At 39.8% G+C, this 19,135-nt stretch overlaps 1 long non-coding RNA gene across 4 annotated transcripts in view; it reads right to left on the reverse strand.

Moving 5' to 3' along the window:
• The window catches only part of LOC112532682, a 69,941-nt gene extending 53,239 nt beyond the window's left edge, over positions 1 to 16,702 (reverse strand). For 3 of the 4 annotated variants that reach the window (XR_005861020.2, XR_005861022.2, XR_006939543.1), the window contains exon 1: positions 16,127 to 16,159. This is a non-coding gene — a long non-coding RNA (uncharacterized LOC112532682). Of the gene's footprint in view, positions 1 to 16,126; positions 16,238 to 16,474 lie in introns of those variants that run through there. The other variant, XR_005861021.2, reaches the window with a different exon arrangement.
• Between the last annotated feature and the right edge of the window lie 2,433 nt (positions 16,703 to 19,135).

The following is a 19,135-nucleotide window of genomic DNA, read 5'->3' on the forward strand; positions in this document are numbered from 1 at the left end:
GAGGGCTGTACATCAGCAGCCTTAAGCACACAAATGCATTTGGTATTGAATCAGTAAGGCATAGATCTCTTTTGAATCAGTAAGGTTCTTAAAATGTTTTCCTGATAAGTTCCTCATTGTTTCAAAAGCTGAATGCACCAAAGGCAGAAACATCACATACTTTAAGAGCAAATTATCTCATTTTCTTATAGACTGTAGAATATTTAATTTCCATTCCCACCTAGCAAAGCAAAAGGCATAAACAGAATCTGAAGAATTACAGAAATGTATTTAAATGCTAATTTTAAGGTCATGCATCACCTTATTTGTACACAGGGTGAGGTAAGTTCAGGTAAGTTAAATCTTCACCTTTGTAATGACTGCTGCTACCACAGCTCATCTGACTGAGAGGAACACCTCTGTAAGCAGTTACTCATCACAGTTTGCTACTTTTCTATTTTTAGAGTTACAAAAAGTGTAACTACTTTTTCACCAGTTGATAGCGCTTTGTTTCATTGAGGCATTTGTAATAGGTCTCTAGCTAAAACCACATCCATCACAGCAGTCCAAAAATAATATTACTTAATTTTTTCCCCCCCTCTTTTAGCTACTCAATTTATTACTCAGTTTAGTTCTTCTACCTTTGTTACTGTTTGCTTTTCATTAGCAAATTGATTTGCCATTGCTCTCAAAGCCTGTTTCTGATTAGATTGTGCAAGCTGACCAAAGAGGGAGATACTGCTGGTGGCTTGGTAATATGAAGTAAAGTGGCAGAAGGCTAATACAATCAATGGGAATAAAAGACAAGAAATCAAAAGTTTGAAATGTGCTTAGTTAAGAGAGTGATTACATTCTAACAGACCAGGCAACTTTTATAAAGGGTGAAAAGAATATTCCTGCCCATATATGACAAGGTCTGACTAACCTAGCAGTCATGTGTGTAAATAAAGAGAGTACTTTGAAAGAACTTAAAAAGCAAGGAGATATCTCCTCATAGAATAAAGGGAAAAATTATCTTCTAGTAAAAACTCTGGAGCCTTGCAATTGCATCTGTTCTGTGGGATATGGTGGGCTTTACAAGAACATAGCAGTAAACAGAGAATTTATTCATCCTGGGAGAAGGAAACCTCAGGTTCCAAAACAGTACAGAGCGTTAAATATAGTCTTGTTGGAATTCAGACTGCATCACTGCATTCTGCTCTCAAAGCATGAAGCATATGTTATGATACCAAGCAGGTGATGCAGGTATCTGACAGAGCAGGGACAGATTTTCAAGTCTAAATGAACCACACCACATTGAAAGCTATTTAGACAAAATACAATCACAAAGGAAAAACAGGAATGCTAAGATGTACGAGTGAAAGAGAAACTTTAATAGCGTCCTACGTGAATAGTAAGAATGCATAAAACATGGAAATTTGGTATGATGTCAAATACAGACTCCTTGTGTTTTCTAAGAACTTTACAGAAAACAAACACCCACAAACAAACTCATCACTTAGATATTCTTATCACTTAGAAGGATGGAGCTGGCTTAAATAAATTGATGTTTGTATCTCAAACTTAAAGCAGAGAGCAAAATAAAATACCTACTGCAATGAGTTTGCTTCCTTTTGCTTTATAATGCTACCAGTTCCCATTCCAGTGACTTACAAGTCAATGAAACAACTTTTTTGCATTAAACCACTGAGACAGCAGCTCAGATTTCCAAGTTGAAATACACGAGATTTAACAGCAGTTATTGCAGTCTAGATTCTCATCTAGATTAGTACTCTGTAGCTAGAGATGCACTGAAGTTAAACAGACAACATCTTGAGCTACATGCTTCATAGAACAATTTTGAAATCTGCTCTTGATAGAAGCATTCTGTACAAACTGCACTAAAAAAATCTGCACACTACTGTTAAGAAAAATCAAATCAGCTCTAGCTACAGAAGCAACTGCCATTAACCCATTGGGCCCCTTTTTCCATTATGCATCTATTACACTTAAAATAAAAGTATACCAGAAGCACAGGTATTTCTATACTTTGCTTTCCCATTCTACCTACTCTTATAAGACTGTAAGCTATAGGCAAAAGATGACATTCTTGACTTCTGTGGCTACATGCACTCAGGCTATCCAGATCCAGGTTTCTGCCAACATATTTCAGAAACTATTGTATAAATTCAAGTATTGTCCCATCTCACTCTGATCTGTTTTAGAAATACAAAATTACTAAACCAGGACTCAGCTATAACTTTCTTTAGGGTAGTCAAGTTACATAAGGAAGAACAGAGACACTTGATGTAACTAAATAGTAGTTGGCATAAATGGCAAACTTTTTTGTTTAAATAGGACAAATCTCATGGTCAGCATTCAGAAAAATTCAAGAGTGGGCTTAATGGGACTCCTCCCTGAACTACCATAACAAACTGCCCTTAAATTGCCCTCTGTGATAAGGAAAATTAATTAATTCTGTAATTCCAGGGATTTGAAGCAGATCAGAAGCACAACAATGTATTTATCTTTCTATCTTAATATGCATCGGATTGCAATGTATGTAGAGGATGGCTGTTTCCTCAAGGCTGTCTCTCAAAGTTATGGCAAAACATGACAACATTCACCACTGCTACAGTCACTGGTCACGCTACTTTATTCTACATTATTTATTGAATCACAATGATCATATCCTTCTTTTGACCCCAAACCTTGAAAAATACCGCAGACTGTTAAAATACTTACAGTAAAAGCATCCATCTAATCTTTGTACTCGAGCAAAACAGAATGCTCTATCAGGAATGAAAAACCGGTTTCAGTGAGGCTCACTTGACATAGGAATGAACCCACAGAGTATGGAAAGTAAAGACAAAGGGTGTTAAAATAGGAGTGAAATGTTGCAAGGAGCATTTCCCTTAATGAATTACTGGGAGATTTGTAGCAGGCCAGCCAGGGTAAGTCTTTCAGCATGTGTATCCAGAAGTGTCATGGACTTGCTGCACTATATCGTTGCTGCCCTTTCCATGAACTGGGCAGTTTCCTTTCACCAGTTTATTTTCACTTCTATTCTGGCAGCTGTCTACAGCAGTAGACATTTATCTTAAATAATTTGCTACTTGTTGAAGAATTCATTGGGGGAGGAAGGAGAGAAATAGCCATTCTTGGTACACCATGTCATAACTGATTAAAAAGAAAATTCAATAAAGATAAAACACATTTCCCACAGACTTTTTCTTCATTTCAGAGATCTTGTACAAATTGTCACCTTCCTTCTTCCCCTAAAACAACAGGATATCAAAACCTGCTTCATTTAACTTCCCAGTTACCGCAGGTAGCAAAATTTGTGGAAATTGTTTGTATTTACTTAAATCCTCTCCAAAGGATATTTTTTTTTGCAGGGGAAAAAAAGAAAAAACACCCAAAAACAAAACTCAATGATGACCACAATAAAAGTTAAACCTACTAATTAAAGGAACTGTTATACAGGTCAGAGTTTTTACTTCCTTTCTAACACCACTAACTTATTGCAGCTATAAGGCAGTCCCTGATGCAAGCTACCTGTTCACATGCTCAGCACCTACCCTCAGTAGCAAGGTTTCTAGAACAAGTAGACGGGACTGTAGAAATTCAAAGAGCTAAGAGCAGCATCTAATGCATAGCTTAAATTTCTGTGCTATATTAAAAATTATTTGCCCAGTTCGCAAAGTGCCGTAGAGGAAAGAACAAATGACAATGTGAAGTGTTAATGACAATAAAAGGGCTGTTGTAAGCAGAAAGGAGGAGAAAGGAGAAGAGAAACAACAAAAAAATAAAAATAAAAGCACTGAAAGATTTTTACTCTCCTTACCAGCTGTAGGAGGCTGGCAGTGTATGTCGAAAAGCAGATCTTACAAAGTGTTCAGTAGATTTTTATTAAAGAAAAGAAAAAGCAATACAGGAAACAGCAAAAGTAAAACTTTGTTCTTGTGTTGCACATAGAAAACTCAAGGGAGCAACTAGTATTCTATGCACTGCTTGTTACAAATGATTCGATGAGGGACCAGTAGCTGTTAGAGTTTAATGCTTTTCCAGGCTTTATACAAATTCTGTGAAGTCAGAAGTTCATAGCAGCAGGTGAAAAACCAGGCAAGCCTCCCTCGCTCTCACTTTCTCTCATTTGAATGCAACAGTTTATGCTGCAAGTTCGCATGCTGTGGTCCCACAGTAAAGTAAGCAGAACCATAAGTTGTTATTTAGCTCAGCTTTCCAGACAGAGAGAGCGCTAAAACTATTCATTTCACAGTTGCAGAGCTAAAAAAAATCCACTGCTTACATAACACATTCACTATACTTTCTAAGTATGTACTGTTCCTGTTCCACTACCTCAGAAAAGTTTCAAATGCAGGAAAAACAATAGACAGCATCGGAAGATAAAGTTTTTTCTTTTCACCATAAAGACTGAGCAATAACAAGCTGGTATTTTCTAAATTGAGATTAAGCGTTGAACCAGACGTTCCCCATTTCGTAAGTACCTATGCCTAAAAAACACCCAGGAGAGATACTCTTTGGAAAGTTTTACCTCCAGAGTTCAAATTTAAGTTTAAGCAGGACAAGTCCAAACAGAATCAACACCCCAACACACTCTCCCCCAAAATCCCCACAACACGCAATGATTCCTCACCCTGTGTTTATCTTCCACAGCAGGCATAAGCTGGTAAACAACATTAGTTTCAAAAAAAAAAAAAAAGGTATGTCTCTACATGATTATGGAAAGTGCATTAGATAGGAGCTACAGTCAGAAACCCAGCCTAATATTTCAGCAGAATAAAGGATTTCAGATATGAAAGCTAGTCTCCTTGAAGTTGCCCAGTACCAAACCAATTGCTCTGACTACCGTTAGAAATCAACACTAGACAGATCTGCTCCAGTTTTAGTCTGTTTGTTGGTTGAAAAATTCATGAGAATATGAATTTCCACAAGGACTGAGTTTCAAAGAGCAGACATCTTACAAGAATTGATAAACTTGAAATATTTCCCTTGGAATCCTAGAGTATGTAAACGCCATCTCTTATGTGCCCATTTTTTCAATTCCATCTTAAAGTACACTGGACCTCTTTAATGATTGCTTTTAGGGAAGTGCTAGTTGGAGTACTAACTGTACTCCCCTCTGTCTAGAGGCTTACAAAATAAATTTAACGTTTGATAAAAATATATTTGGGTAATTTGTGTATGTGGTGAAAGGGTCTCAGATCTTCTACTGAGGGGAGAGCACCTAAAGGGAGATAAACACCAGTTCAATGATGAATGAATCAATTCTGAGCATCAAAAACATTTGATATCAGAACCAGAAAACTAAAGTGATTTTAGCTGATCAAAAGCAGTGTGACATAATCACATTTAGGTATTTTCAAAACCAGATGAACTTCTGTAGTTTAAAGATCTTCCAAAAGACTACATAATGCATTATCAGGAGTGCTGTTGCCACTGGTTTATAGTAATACAGATATGAAAGTCAAAGTGTTGATGAGGGATTTATTTTAGACTAAAAACAAATTTAGCCCTAATCATATACGAGGTAACAAAGCAGGTGGAGGCAGCCAGGGGTCTGCATGTTATTAAAAAGAAAACAGGAAATAGAATGGTGGAGCTCAGGTACCTAGCAAAATCTAACTATCTGCCAGCCAAGTTCTGCTGTTTTCCTTCAGAGCTCAGCCCCATAGCCATACTAACAACATAACAGCGGCTCTTGCATTGGCAGCTTTACTCTATACACAGCTGATTCCAAATAAGCTAAGGATATATAATATTCCACATGACATCATCAACTGCCTCTAATTTTGCAGATCCTCAACTGATTAATCTGAATCCTCTCATTCCTCCTATCTGCCCTGGGACAGTCTCCTGAACAACCTTAGTGCAATTGTACCACTGCTCCCTGAAATAAGTTTAGGAAGTGAGGAATAACTTTGCCCCATCAAGACATGCAGATGACAATGCCTGGCACCATCATGCTCAAGAACAAAGACTTAAATGGGAAAGCATTACTTTGCACATGTATAAGCTCAGACTGGAAACCAGGAGTAAGAGCCAGAGGATGGAGAGAGGAAAACAAACAAATAGGAACAACAAAGCAGAAAAAGACTTCATAAGACCTCAGCAAAAGGATTTATGTCTGCAGATTACTTCTTTACTGAGTGGCAGAGGACAACAAACTACAAGTGCTGTCAGACTAAAAACTCTGCCTTAAAAAAAACTCTGCCTCTAAAAAGTCTCCATGGGATGAATTCTTTGAAATTCCATCTTGTGGAATTACAATGATGTTGTGAACAAGTCATTTTTGTATTCAGTTTCCTAGGAAAAAAAAAGACACAACAAGAAACCAGCCAATAATAACTACAAGTCCTTTAGAGCATAAGCAACGTAATTTGTTCTCCCTCATAACTCAAGTCTGAAGTCTTTAGATTGGAGACCCAAATTTAGCATACACTCTTGCACAAACCTCTCTTCACCTTAATCATACTTCATTTAAATTGAGGAGCGCTGTCACCTTGTGGGGCTTCCCAGAAAGCAAAATGTTTTAACTGTGGTCTCTGAAGCCTAAGCATTCCAGAAGGCACCTCTGAAAAAACATGGCATATACCACAGATAAAGAAGAGGGTTTGACCTTCAAACTTTCAACAGCAGTATGCTCAAATTAAGTGGAATAGTTACCCAACTACAATTGCATGCAGTTACAGGAGACAGACTGCCCAAAATATGTTAAATCATGATGACAGGCCAAACACTTAGAGATTTCTTCTCCTTCATGCTTACCCTGCTGTATTTGTTGGTGATAAAAAACATTTTATCACTACTATGGACTTAGGAAGGCACAAAAGAGACAAATTCAAAACCTAAAAAAGCTGTAACATGGTTTATTTACTTACAAAAACATGTTTTCATTGTGATTTGAGTAAGGCTCAATGGCTACATTCTGGGAATTAATGATTCAAACTCTGTGTTCTTAATTTCTTTTCTTCTATAGAGCCAAGCCTTTCAGAGATGCTGCATGGTCTAGCAATGGTCAGAGGAGAAGACAGAGTTATTAGGATACTGGGTTTAGTCCAAATTCACAACACTGACTCAGTCTGGGACAAGTCACTTGACCTCCTATGCCTCAAACAGTCCAGCTGGAAAATACAGAAAGAAAAGCAGCAACCCTGAATGAGAAACAGTTATGACTAAGATCAGTTCCCAGATAAAACAGGAATCAAATAAAATGTGTTTTCCATATGGAAGTTGCTTTCCTGAAGTGGAATAAAACGTAAATGCCTGTCAATTATAATTATCCGAGAGGCAAGTGGTGAGAAAAGCAGCTCTGTAACAGAAACAGACCAACAGGAAAGTCTCAGCTAGCAGTGAAGGACAGTTTTTGAGGTGTAGAGAAGTGGGAGATGGAAGGTAGTCAAGCATCTGGCAGCAAGGAAGGTGAAACCATGATTTGAAGAGGTCAGAGACAACAATGTATCTGAGTCAGAAAAGGTCACTTATTCAGTATTCCAGCTGTAAGATGAAAGAATGCAAGAGGAGATTTTTCAGAGCAGAGATCACAGACGCAAGAACATCTAAAAGGTAGATTGTTATTTGAAAGTGCCATTGACATATGATGAATACATCCTCCCATGCCAAATAATTTCTCATCAGCTCTTGATTTTTACCTTTTCCTTCTGCCCTCTTCTCTAAGCAGTCACGCCTGATTTCCAAGGTTCCCATACTGCCCAGGAATCCAGTCTTTTCACTGCATTACAATCCTAACTTTAATAACACTGCATGGCTCTAAATATTAAACTATCTGAAAAACCCTGGTTGTCTATGATTCTTCTAAAACCCACACGTCACAAGGAGATCAAGTATTCCCTAGGAATGAGTGGGTACATTGCAGCCAAGTCTTGTACTTGCACACTCTTCCTCAGGTACAAGTGCTGTTCATTCAAAAATGATTATTGCTACCCTACTGCTGTAATAACATCCTTATAGAAACCTGAGATTGAAAAAAACCCATAGAATTTTCTATATAGAAGATGAGTCTCGAGGCTATCATATACTCCACTTATCCTGGATCTCACACTAACCCACCAGCAGTAATACAAGGTTGCTCTGAGCACACCTGTGTCAGAAGATAACCAAATCCCAATGTGAGGTAGCATAAAAATGAGATTTTCTCTGTTCTGTCTCCCCTCAGCTGTGCTTTCTGTGTGTTTTTATGACAGAAAGCCATTCCACTAAAGTAGTATTTTTGAAAGAAGTATATTTCCTATACTTATAGGACAGCTGAAGTAGCAGTCATTTCTTACTGGTATTTCGGAGGCTAATATGAAAGTGAATAGATAGGACTGCAGGTAAGAGAGATCATTTTTAAAGGAAAAAAAAATACCTTCTAGAAGCACATAGAATACAAACACCAAGGGAAATAAGTACAGCATCATTTGAACTTAGAACAGATCCTGATTCTCCAGCATGACCACAAACTCTCAGATTTACCAGCCACAACTTAGTGCTTTTAGAGAACACAAGAACTACAAAAAGGACAGATGTCTGCGCAGTAATGCATAGGATGAACAGATCAGTGTCACTCATGAATGTGCACTACGTGAAACAGTCTGAGGAGCATCCATCTACAGGTTACACAGTGAATTGTTTAAATAGAGTGATTTCCTTGGACTGGACTTGGACTTTAAAACAAACTGAACATACTGCATGAACAACACTATCACTATCTTAACTTGGAGAAATAAAATCAGGAAGTCCACTAATATAACTAACCTAAAAAGCAACTCCTATAAAGACCAGTAAGTTTATTCACAACATTAAAAAGCAAATACTTGCAAAACCTGAGTTTACAGGATTTACAGCACAGGGATTTTAGCAAATGACACACAGGTGTGCCTTTGTTTCGGAAATGAATACTATCTTTCACAATACATTTGACCTGTATAATAAACAATATTTAAAGTCAAAAGATACTCACTCCACATAGATTAATAAGGTGTCACTGCATAATCTTTCATTTCTGGTTGGAAGATGAAAGTGGGCATTTAACACTGCTCACTATCAATCCAAGACAAAGCTTCAAAAGACAAGCATAAAGACAGGTAAGGACAGGATTTGTATACAAAAGCTGACAGTGGAAGAAAAGCTATTCATTAAAATATTTGTTCCCAACAAACATATATGTATTTATATGAAGTTGTTTCAACAAGATTTGTATATAAGTAAGACGTAAACCTTAGTACAATCAAAGTTATTTTCTGAATATAATGGATTTATCTGAAGAGAGGTTGTAGATACAATGGATTTATTTTGAAAGTAGCTGCTTCTCTTCTTCCTATTCCCACCAGACTTGTCTGCAAGAAGTTGTTGGTAATGTCACATAAAAATCACTGACTATGCTGGAAAAATGCAACTACTTAAAGAGCTCTCTCAGTTATTTTATCCCCTTCTGAAGTTTCAAGGCCCTGTCACATAACAGAACACTAAGTTCCGAAACAGCATCTGAGCTACACAGCAGGGATGGCTGAGCCTACTCTAAACACACCAACAAGGGAATACTTGCAGGCAGCTTAGCATACTTGCCAGACACAACTGTAAGTAGGGACAATTCTCGTCACAAAATCCCGAGAATCTCAAGGCTCCGACTTGGAGAAGGATTCAAGGGATCCTATTAGCACAGATGATTTCAGAGCAGGACTTCTGCCAGAGACAAAGGTCTACCCAACTGAACATTGCTTTGAGGCTCTTAAGCTATCCTTCGGAGACCTTAATAAATGCACTGCCTGAATAGAGTGGCAGTGAAATGTATAAAAATACACTGGAGGCAGTTAATCTATATTAAGTTTTTTTTGCAGCTGCAATAAAGCCTGGAAATAAACTTTTTTTAGGCAAACAAAACGTCAGTCTGCACACACAGAATTGCCGCCACTTGTACAGATATCTATTGATTCAGTGATCAAGGCTGGCCATATCAGAAACCTGCAGCAGTGGATGACCTGACAAGGCACTAGCATTCTCAGTACAGCAAATTAGTTAAGCCTCTGCAGTTTGTACTGGGCTGGGATAGCCTCCCAGGGCACAGGACAGGCCAGCAGCATCCACGGCCTACCAAGGTGGAAACATACAGCGATTAGTGTCACTTTACTGTGTGACCTCAGACAGCTGCGCAGGAACAGCTCCTACAACAGTACAGCTTCCCCCAAAAAACTGTGGTGAAAACTAGCAATAGCACAGATTCTTTTATGGGTTGTGAAGCCAGTACTGACAGTTCCTCATTTTCATCTAGCCATGAGAAAATGGAGGTAAAAATAATGTTTTTAGCAGTGGAAATATGTTTCAAAAAGAATAGGGAAACAGAGGGTAGCACTCGAGTAACTGGCTGAAGGACAGGAGGCAGTGTTGAAGGCCGAGGCAATGCAGCTTCGCAGCCAGCAAACAATCCAAAGAAGTAGACTCACTAACCGCAGTTTGGTGAGTTAACTGATCTGAGAAAGAGGAGGATATCAAAGATGGAACTATGTAAATTCACAGCTAACCTGCTGGGAGGGACTCCCGTCTAGCAGGAAAACAGCAACTGTTTTTTAAGGTCAAAGCAAAGACCTCTCCTGACAGTATCCCTAACAGGACATCAGAGAGCACCCTAGAGAATACAGAAGGCAGACAAAAACAAGATGAACTTCTTGCTGCAACTATTACACCATACCATTATCATTCTGCTCTTTCCACTGTTTCAACTGTGTTTTTCCTTGCCATTCACAGGGAAACTGCTGTGTTTGTAAACACTTCCAAAGGCAAACACTTCCACAAGTCACTAGAAGAAACACCTCCCTGCACCTGCACAACAATGGCAAAACACCACAGCAGCTGTCTCTGCCCATACAAGGTTTGACTACAGACCTGTCCAGTTGGAACTGCTATTTGCCACTTGCCTGTTCCCTCCTGGGAGCACACCAATACTACTGCATTATTTTCAGATTTCTAAGCACAACCTTTTGTGATCTTTCTATTAACACAGTAACCAAGTGCACCACTGCTTTCTCTGTGGTCTCACTGCCAATCTCAGCTTTTCTACTGTTCAGCTCTTATTTTAAGTTAGATCCCAAAAGACTAGTTGTTCTAGTAACACAAATCCAACCAAAGTAATGCAACATATATGGAGGTAGAGTGTAAGAGTAATATTCACTCTTAGAGGACACTGTTTCAAAAAGAAGCTCAAAACTTCTCCTGTATTATATGGGTAATACTGCACTGAGCTAGAGGTGGTTCAACCACCTTGGAAAAAAATGTACAAGTTTTCCACCACTGTCATCCAAAAATATTTTAAATGTTTTTACACAGAGTCTAAACAGAATGTTTCTGAAATAACCCTAATGATTTTTCAATCTTACTTACCTTGCAAGCACAGCCAAAAGGCCAAAATACCACTGAAAACCTCTTTCCACCAAATATGTCTAAATAGACAGTAAGAGGTTAATCTCAGAAACTGACTTTTTGTTTCAAACTTTCTGTCCAACACTTCAAGTCTCAAGAAGCTTGAGAAGACTGGACTGTATTTTAGACACCTAAACTGCCAAACCAGAACTTAAGTATTTCTTGAAACAGGAATCATGCTTTCTTCTTTACATTGATACCCTGTCTGTACAGCAAAATAAAAAGAAAAAAGATTCAGACAGTTACAATTAGCTTATTATTTAACAAATGTAACAGATGTGATAAGTTATAATAAATGTAATAAATAATTAGAAAAGTCTAGCAATCCAAGCATTCACAAGGAATACAATCCCAGGTCAGTCACTTTCTCTAATACTAGAATTATTTCAATTCACCAAAATAATTTGATCACTCCAGTTAACAGCAACCTGAAAGGAAAGATTAGTTGTATTTACCACCAACAATATTTCAGTCAAAGGAATACAAGAAATTACCATAGTCTAATTTGTGGACTGGTATTAGATGAATTTGACCTTTTTCATGTAGCTTGAATAAGAAATCTTGTGTCTATCATGTTTTATTTGTACTTACAGAGGACCAAGGTGACCTATAGAATGATATTTCTAATTAAAAAGTGAGGTTTTTTTAATTGGTATTTCAGTTTTCTCACTGTAACTCCGTAATACATTAAATTCATCCCTGAAACATTCAGGAGAACTGATAATAAAAGCAGGAGACCTATTAAGAAGTTTTCACCTGTGAGGACCCTGTTAGTGAATTAGACTCTGAACATCTGTTTTTGCAAGATATGTCCAAAGGTAGAAAAATACTGCTCACACTAAATTTCATTGCCTATTTTAATCAAATTTGAAGTACTTAATTGCACAAGCATTGTTAGTGCTGCAGCCTGGTTCAGCAGAATGTTCTTTAGATAAAACATAGCTTCCCAAATAGAAGAAACCACTGGCCAGGTTCAGAATAGGAGAAAAATAACCTCCCCTTCCTATGTCTTCATCTGTACCAATGTCAGCAACTGGAAGCAAAGAACAGCTGCCTCAGCACTAGCTAACCACCTTCATGCAGACATTTATACAGGACTTTGTACTGCAAAACTACACATTGCAAAAAAAAAAGGAATAACTTCAGTTCAAATTATACAGCACTTCAGGGACACTGTACATACACTGTATCCCTATGCAGACACACACAGAGCTTTCAGAAGGCCCAACTGGCTTAAAGCTGTCTCAGGTTTCTCTGATGCTAGGCTGCCTCACAGTTTCTAGGGTCACTCACCAACCAAATTATGGTAATGATACTGCCCACAGCCCTCACCTGCAGTAACTCTCCTACTGCCAATCCATCTGCACAAGTGCTGGAAAAGACAGCAGAAGTCACAGCCTCACCTGGACCTGGAATTCTTAAATCTTTTTTTTAAACCAGTGTGATTTTTACCCAGCATGAAAGACTGAGGAGAGTCTTACATGCATATATATAAACTAGGTTGGTTACAAACCATTAGAGGAGGTCTGTGGTATATAATACTTCCTACCGGCCCTAATAAGAAGCTATCGCCACTGAGATGCACCGTGGGTATTCTGGAAAAATCAGCTTTTCTGCTTTTCCTTTGCTAGCTTAAACCCACAACATCCTGGAAGCAGGAGGAAAGCTCACGTCGCAGCAGAGCTAGCCCCATAAGATAAGCACTACCAACTCCTGGAATAGGTGCATGCCATTAAGATACTGCAGCCTTCTCTAACGTAACAGAACTGCCTAAGATAATGAATGCTTTCTTACAACAAATACTTTTTTCCACTTAACAGAATCAAGAGGCAGGAGGTAGAGTTGTGATCCTAGCAACAATCACAGCTCACATCACCAGCTCGATCACAATCTCAACTACCACTATTGGTTTAGCACCATAAATTTCGAACTACTGCAGATGCCTGCCAAATTTGACATTTCCTCATTCTCCCATCTTTGTTGTTCACAAAGGACACAACTGCCAATTTCTTCCTTATGTTTGTCTGTTCTTTGCTGAGTCACACAATAGTGATCAATTATTTTGAATAATCAAATGATTCCTTCTGCCAAGAACACGTGCCTCATACAGTGACCAAATGTAGCAAATTTAACAAAACAAATAGAAAACTCCCTCTATAATTAGTTGATATTTTCCTTAGATGAGGGTTTCCAAGAGTGTGGTAACCATAAGACAAGCCCTCAAAACAAAGTCCCAGTTCTCACACAGCATGAGGAGCACTCCAAAAATTTGAGCTTTTCCCTAATATAAAAAAATCACGAAATATGTGTGATAATAAAAAAAAGTACAGTTCAGATGTCACGGATTAATTATTTAAGACAGACATAGCAATTCTCTGAATCACAACTTCTGAACAGTTGAGGATGGCAGATTTAAAGCTGTAGTTTTTATGTCAAATTTAAGTCTGAAATAAAATGCTGCTTACTCCTGATAGATCGAGTCTCCAGACCCACTAGATACAAGGAGAGTAGGCATAAAGAATTCCTTTTCATGGAAAAGAGGCTGAATTTATTACAGGCTCCTCAGACAGTTAAGTTTCCACATTTAAAAAGCAGCTCTGCACAAACTGTTTTTGCTGATCCGTTTTTACCTAATAAATACGTGAAAACTGCATCGACTGATTTTTCATTCCTAATGGTCTTCTACTTCACACACACTTGTAAAACCTGCTCAACTCAAGACCGTATCATGAGATGACATAGATTCAAGCCTTAAACAAATACGTGAAGCCATGACCCATTTGTTTTGATATTCCACAGTGTTCCAGACAGGGAGAAAAGCCATCATTGAAACCATGAGACACACAAGACTTCACAATTTATTAAGAAGATTAGCTGGGTTTAGTTTGTGCAGTAATGATTAGACACTGAATATGTGTTGGTTTGAAAGCCTAAAAGGTCAGGGATCAAGGAATTATTTGACTTAATTGTGTTTAGTTTTTTTTTTCCTTCTTTTAGAGTTAAAAACATCTTTAAATCAGACAGAACTCCGCAAACACAGAACTCCAAGCATATTCTGTACCCAACAACAAATGCACCCTAAATATTAGGAGTTTTTTTCACTTTCAGGTTGTATTTGTAGAACTGCCTGCTGTGAAATGACAAAGTTCATGGTTCATGTGAACTTTTGAACTCAAGTGAGTATTTGACACAGCAAAACAATCTAAATGAACCTAACACAAAGTTTTCATAGTTTAAACCTAGCTTTCAGGCCTTTGTCTGGGGCAATTGGGTAGGAAAGTTCTTTATTGATGTTGTAAAAACTACCAGTTTAATAACAGCCAGAGAGAGTGGAGAGATCAGTGGAAAGAGCACCTTAGCATTTCTGAAATAGTGCTGGTTTGGTAGTTCATTGAACTTTACCTGACCCCATTACGAAGGCTTCCCCAGGACAAGTTGTAGCTGCATTTGTGACAAGACTGAAGCTTCCTATCTTATTTCAAATAGGCTCCAGGGCTGGGAGTTCACAGATAAAGTTAGTTAAAATGCATACACTGCACACATGAATTCACACAGTTGCCTGCATTGCAATTTCATTTTTATGCTCATGCTGAATTCTCTTTATTATGGAGAAGCTGAAATCATCTTTTTCCCCCCCAAAAAGGAAGAAGGTTGTCACAGTCATTCCTAACTTCTCTCTCACTTATATCCTTAAAGAGAGAAAAAAAAAAAAAGGGGGGGGGGGGGGGGGGGGGGGGTGGCGGCTAGAATAGGAACGGGAAGAGACTACAGAGTATTTAAGGTTCTTAGTGATGCTCCTTACAGACCCTAAGTTTCAGCCTGCTTGCACTCCACTGTTAAATCCCTTCTTAGGGGTTACTAAAATTCTAGAGCAGTCTCAATTCACGCTTTACCAACTTCAGAGCCATCAGCCAACGCAACTTAGAGAATATTTTGAGGTTTTAAAAATGATTTTTAAGACTCTGCAAGATATCCCATACTTCAAGTTCACTATCAGTTTCATAACTCACCAGCACAAACAAGTGACAAAGATTCCTGACCACCTTAGGTGATAACTGCATACTACATAGGGTTCAAACAAGGCCTTGCAGCACCATCAGATGACCAATGAAGCCCTGCAACTGCTCAGCCTCTTGTAAATTACCTGCAAAAATAATAATACTGCACAAAGATGTGTGGGACTACAGTCACTCAGTACTTCCTTCCATTGAAAAGAGTGGAAAAAGCAACTCAGAGTTTAGCTACTGTAGTTCCATACTTACTGTAGCTGTAACAATCACTAACAATACTACATTTCATGTCACCTCTGCAACAAAGCTAACTAAAACAAAGTTATCCATCAGCTGAACAATGGCAGTACAACAAATTCAAGTCCCAGAAAACTCCCAAACCAGCTTAAAGATGTTTGATAGTACTTTATTTTCCAGAATTCAGCACCAAGGCCTAATAGCATAGCTGTGCCTCTAAGCCATCCCCTCCATCCTCACACAGGTCTGACCCTGCAGCCGTGCGGGCCGCCCCGGCTCCACCGCTCGGACGGGCAGGTGTGAGGCAGCCACCGCTCGGCGCTACCGAACGGCTGCACCCTCTGTGGCCGTGCCCTGGGAGCTGCCGAGCTCCCGATCGCGCAATTAACGGGTTATACAGATGCAAACAACGATAAGCAACAGGCGCACAGAGCCAACCGCAGAGCCGCTTAACTACAATCAGACCAGTGAGCATCTCGTACCTGCGGTTAGCAGTCCCGCCGTCTTCTTACGTCACTTCCCAAGGAAACCAAAACTGCGCAGCGTTTGCGAGGAGGAGACAGTCGCTTTTTAGAGCCGGAGCCCGGCGACGCCTGCAGCAAAGGAAGCCCCCCCGTCAGTATAGTGATAGAAGGAGGCTGAGCCGGTTACAGTGCGTCGCGGGACGCCCGCTATTGGGCACTGCCCGCCTGCACCTGTCGCGAGCACCTGCGCACGGCCCGCATTAATATCGCTAACGGCCGCGCTCCCACCAGAACGGCCCGCCGCGAGCAGGGAGCGGTGCGGCGCGTGGGCGTGCTGGGAGCGTGCTCTGGAAAACGGCATCGCACCTGGGGGTGGAATCCAGCTGGATCTGACCCTCTCGTTAGCCAGGGGGCCCCGTCAGTGATGGCGGCTGCTTTCTCCTAATATTTTTTCGGCTTTGGGACTCACCCATGTGCCACGGTGTCCTAAAGTACACGAAGACACGGACGGTGAGGCACTGGGTCACTGTTCAAAGGCCAATAACCCGATGAGATTCCATGTGCAGGCCTGACCTACAGCAAGAACATTCTGTATGCTCCCATAGCCATTCTATGTTGAAAATAAATAAATAAATCTGTTGAATTGTTCATTGTTTCTGTGTACCCCCCGTGCAGCAGAGAATTCACAACCTGCTGAACTTTACAAGGGATAAAGTTACCCTTCCCCACCAGCTGACATTCACAGAATCATTGAGCAGTTTGGGCTGGAAGGGACCTTTAAGATCATCTCGTTCCAACCCTCTGTTGTAGGCGGGGACACAACCCTCGACCAGGTTGACTCATAGCCCCATCTAGCCTAGCCTTGAATGCTTCCAGGGAGGGGACATTCACAACCTCTCTGGGCAACCTGTTCCAGTGTCTCCCCACCCACATGGTAAAGAATTTCTTCCTTATAGCTAGTCTAAATCTACTCTCTTCTAGTTTGAAACCATTTTCCCTCATCCTGTCACTACATGCTCTTATAAAAAGTCCCTACCCAGGTTTTCAGTAGGTCCCCTTCAGGTACTGGAAGGCCACTTTAAAGTTTCCTTAGAGCCTTCTGTTCCCCATGCTGAAGAGCCCCGGTTCTCTCAGCCTGTCCTTGTAGGGGTGGCCCTCCTCTGGACATGCTTTAACAACTCCATGTCCTTTTTTGGGGGCTCCAGAACTGGATGCAGTACTCCAGGTAGGGCCTGTTCCTGCAGAACACCCTGACATAGCCCCCATAGCCCAGCGCTTCTGTGGGGTTCATCCAGGCTGATGGTGGACAGGGAGGAGCTGTTGGGAGTTAAGCAGGGAGAGTTACCCCTGGCATCTGAAACAATAATGCACAGGAAATATTTTGCTGCCAGCTCCCTGAGGCTGCTGTTACCTTTGCAGTGATGACCAATATGTGTTTAATCCTTCACATTCCCTTGTCTTCCTTCTGGGAAGTTCAAAACAGTATATCAAACCCATTCTCCAACCGAAACACTGAACCCTCTGTGAGACTTAGGAAGTTGACCCTTGCTCCGTAGACCCTGCGTGTGCTGCTGCTTTCCCATTTCTTTCTAATTTGTTGTAGGACTTGTACTGGCAACCTATTACAGAAACATCAATCAAATCAGTCCCTAAGATGGCTTGTTAGACTGCTGTGTTGATGCATGCATTTTTAAGAGATTAGGAGGGAGAAAGTTTAGAAGGAAGCAGTGCCATGGAAATTCAGGAGTTAGCAGAAGCCAAATACATGGGAACGTGCAGAGTATGGTGCTTGGAGCTATGCTACAGGCTTTTTTAAAGTCCATTTTCAGACATGATGTATGTAATCACACACAAACTCCCTGCTTGGTGCTAAAGAAGGGTCAGGATTTCGTGATAGCTAGCTGATCATGTAAAAGTTAAGTCTTCCACTTATTCGCTGTAACTCCCTGTGTGTAGTTGTCCATAAGGTATAAGATAGTGGTAAATAACCCTGGCTTCTGGGAGTCATGCTTTTGAATGCAGTTTTATTAATTGTTAATCTGTTTGCATCTATTATCTGCTCGTCCTAATAATGCTGCATAAATACAGAGGAGAAGAAATCCCTAAGTCCCTGCCCCGAAGAGCTCTATTGTTACATAAAAGAGAACAAATTACAGAGAGAGCTTTTCAAAAGAACATCAGAGCAATACTCATCAGCTTGAGGAACAGGCATCTCGGGACCCCAAGTGGTCTGTTGATGGCAATTTTTGTGTAGGCATTGTATCTAAGGGTAATGAAGATAAATAGATTGCACTTCTAAAGAAGTTCTTAATGACGCTTCTGCCAAATATATGGATGAAAGCACTATGGTGCTCTTTTGAAAATGTAACAAGTGGAAAATAGATACTGGCATTATTAATGGGTTAAAAATAGGAGTCGACCTTTAGATGCTGAATGAGAAGCTCAGATAAAGCTATGAAACTCCTTCACAGACAAATCATTTACACTGACTTACACTACGCAGAGAACGGCTCTGAGAGAGAGATGAGTGAAATAACAGGGTAGGAAAATAAAGGTTTTAGCTGTCTTTCTGAATGGAAATGAACATGGAAAAACTGAATTTGTGAAAACCAGACAGAAAGATATCTTAGAACTGAGATATGAGAGGGTGAGAGTTTTATAAAAAGGTTTTAGCTGTGCAGGTATCTGGAAGTTGTGGATCAGAAAAAATCTGTAAGATAAATATAGTGCCATGTTCAACACTGATACCAACTCAAGTACGTGGTATGCAGACACATGGGTGAGGGTTTGTTACATGGCATTCAGCTGGTGCACACGAGCAGTGGGCCAGTTCTGTCAACGAGGATCCAGCTGTGATCATCTCCTCTTTGGCAGCTAATTGTAATTATTTGTTCTTCAAGTTGGCTGTTGGCGTAGGGATTTGGTTTTTCTCTACCAGTTTTCAATCATTTCAGATAGTATTAGAGGTTAAAGTGTTAACACAGATAGAAATATAGACTTGGCACTCACTTCTAGGCTATAAACTCA

Source organism: Gallus gallus, chromosome 6, assembly GCF_016699485.2.
Source record: "Gallus gallus isolate bGalGal1 chromosome 6, bGalGal1.mat.broiler.GRCg7b, whole genome shotgun sequence".
In the NCBI taxonomy this organism is placed as follows: Eukaryota; Metazoa; Chordata; class Aves; order Galliformes; family Phasianidae; genus Gallus; species Gallus gallus.